The sequence below is a fragment of the Schistocerca gregaria genome, chromosome 1, assembly GCF_023897955.1.
Source record: "Schistocerca gregaria isolate iqSchGreg1 chromosome 1, iqSchGreg1.2, whole genome shotgun sequence".
Classification (NCBI taxonomy): domain Eukaryota; kingdom Metazoa; phylum Arthropoda; class Insecta; order Orthoptera; family Acrididae; genus Schistocerca; species Schistocerca gregaria.
This window is the reverse complement of record NC_064920.1, coordinates 932,544,821-932,547,655: the sequence shown is the minus strand read 5'-3', so window position 1 is coordinate 932,547,655 and position 2,835 is coordinate 932,544,821. Positions and strand designations below refer to the sequence as shown.

Sequence of the window (2,835 nt, the reverse complement as noted above, 5' to 3'; positions counted from 1 at the left end):
GTTTGGAATTAGTCATATGTAGCACTTTCCTTTCCTTCTAGATCTGAAAACAATTAGTTTAGAAAGACATGAGCTGTGACTTTACCTTACTGTAGTTTTGTTTGATTTCATCTTACGTACGAAGGTGTTCGTACGTTAGGCACCGATGATTTTGCCTTACGGCAATACATATTTCTGGACGTACTGAGATAAATACGCTTCAACACAGTTACAAAAGGACGTAGTACACATTCGACAAAGCACAGATCAAAAGAAAGTCTCTTCAGGTAGGTTGCCATCGCTACACATTTTACGGTCAGCCAGGATTTTCGATAACAAAGCCAAATTATGCCAAAAAACGTTAGTACTAAGCGCAGGAATAGCAGGAAAATGTGCCTGCAGACAATACTTTCAGACGTAAGCGGAAGTCAGACAAAAATGCTGTAAGTGAAAACTCCACCTCAATGTAATTAGAGATCGCGTACAAACTCGGATTCGGAAAGGATGGGGAAGGAAATTGGCTGTTCTGTTTCAGACGGACCATCCCGCGAATCCTCCTAAGAGATTTAGAGAGGCGATGAGAAACAATCCCGGGTGGTCGGACAGGCATCTGAGCCGCCGTCCTCGCACACGCGAGTCCGTAGCGCTAGCGATGCACTATCTCACGTGGTGCTTAAATACAGTTTATGTCTCTAACTGAAAGATTATTGCTGTTCGCCAGCATGATTTCAGTAGCTGAAGAAAACGTTTCAGTAATGGGAAACCATCAATCTGCATCTTTTTATGTATCACGTGGTGTGCCGCGGAGAAGCTGTGCTCAGCCACCGCATGTTTCTCGTGTTCTTACAGTCCACACTGGAGACGATGAGACGCTCCCTGCTCTCGATAGTGCGAGCCGTCTCGTCTAAATAGCTTACTCCGTCCGAACAGACCTTGGGATGACCAACGGTACGGACCGACTGCAGTGTCATCCTCAACCCACAGGCGTCACTGGGTGCGGATGTGGAGAGGGTTATGGTCACCACACCGCTCTCCCGGCCGTATGTCAGTTAACGAGACCGCAGCCATTACTTCTCAATCAAGCGGCTCCTAGTATTCCTTTCAAGGGCTGAGTGCACCCCGCTTGCCAACAGCGCTTGGCAGACCGGACGGTCACCCACCCAAGTGCTAGCCCAGCCCGACAGCGCTTAACTTCGGTGATCTGACGGGAGCCGGTGTTACTACTGTGGCAAGGCCGTTGGCTTAAATAGCTTACAGTGAAAATATTTTATATGAAATAAGCTTCCTCACACCAGCGCATTTTAACAGATCCAAAGAGAGCTCTAACTCACGGCTTAAGTATTGAAAATACTTAAAATTCTCCTGTAATAGGTCATGAAATCAAGAGCGAGCTATAAAAATTTTTCAGTGCTAACGTTCCCTAAGGGAACACCTGATGAAGACGTCAAGTAATGACGTCGAAATATCGTGTTTGGAAGACGCTGATATCTGGCAGAAAACCCGATTTCCACGAGATGTCATCAAATCGCCGGGAAAGTCTAAGAAATTACATATCTAATATGTTATAGAAGGACCGTCGACAGTGAAAGCAGCTACGAGTCCTCTCCATATTGGTAAATATAACTCTTGTACAGTTAATGAGGGAATCTTATACCAATCTTCCTACAAAATAGTGACAATTTCAGTTAACGATGATGGAAGCGGACTGTGATCAGAAACCCCTCTCGCCAAAGTAGACCACAAAATCTCAATAATGTTGAGATCTGGGGACTCTGGTGTCCAGGGAAGATGCGACATTTCATCCTCGTTCTCACACCCGGCATCATGGTGTGGGGAGCGATCTCCTACACTGGCCGTACACCTCTGGTGATCGTCGAGGGGACACTGAATAGTGCACGGTACATCCAAACCGTCATCGAACCCATCGTTCTACCATTCCTAGACCGGCAAGGGAACTTGCTGTTCCAACAGGACAACGCACGTCCGCATGTATCCCGTGCCACCCAACGTGCTCTAGAAGGTGTAAGTCAACTACCCTGGCCAGCAAGATCTCCGGGTCTGTCCACCATTGAGCATGTTTGGGACTGGATGAAGCGTCGTCTCACTCGGTCTGCACGTCCAGCAAGAACGCTGGTCCAACTGAGGCGCCAGGTGGAAATGGCATGGCAAGCCGTTCCACAGGACTACATCCAGCATCTCTACGATAGTCTCCATGGGAGAATAGCAGCCTGCATTGCTGCGAAAGGTGGATATACACTGTACTAGTGCCGACATTGTGCATGCTCTGTTGCCTGTGTCTATGTGCCTGTGGTTCTGTCAGTGTGATCATGTGATGTATCTGACCACAGGAATGTGTCAATAAAGTTTCCCCTTCCTGGGACAATGAATTCACGCTGTTCTTATTTCTATTTCCAGGAGTGTATTTCCTCAATACTCTTCGTTCAATTCCACCGTGAACTGTGGAATCTGACAGTGCAATAACGTGTACGACTTCAGGAGTTTTACTATTCACACCAGTAGTTGCCCCAAGTGTTGCATTCCTGCACGTTTAACACGTACTGAACAATGAATCCCTTCGATCTATAGCTGTATTACTTTTGTTCTGTCACCGTCAACTAAACTTTGACTCCTTTCTGCGTGGTGCTGTAATACCGCCTCATGGTAGACATGCAGTACCGACTTCAGTGCACACTGTCCAAAGGTAAGATATTGTAAGATGAGAAAGAACTTCGTTCTGATTTGTCGGGGATGCATTTAAAAGGAAAATCTCGTTATACGAGGGAGACATTCTGACAACCACAATCCAGTTCCCCTAGTTCACTGTGTTAAAGAAAACGCGAGTTTCGAAGAATTCAT

General features: G+C 46.5%; 1 pseudogene; it reads right to left on the bottom strand.

The window, feature by feature from the left end:
- Positions 1-1,103: 1,103 nt before the first annotated feature.
- On the bottom strand, positions 1,104-1,221 carry LOC126288855 (5S ribosomal RNA; annotated as a pseudogene).
- Positions 1,222-2,835: the final 1,614 nt, after the last annotated feature.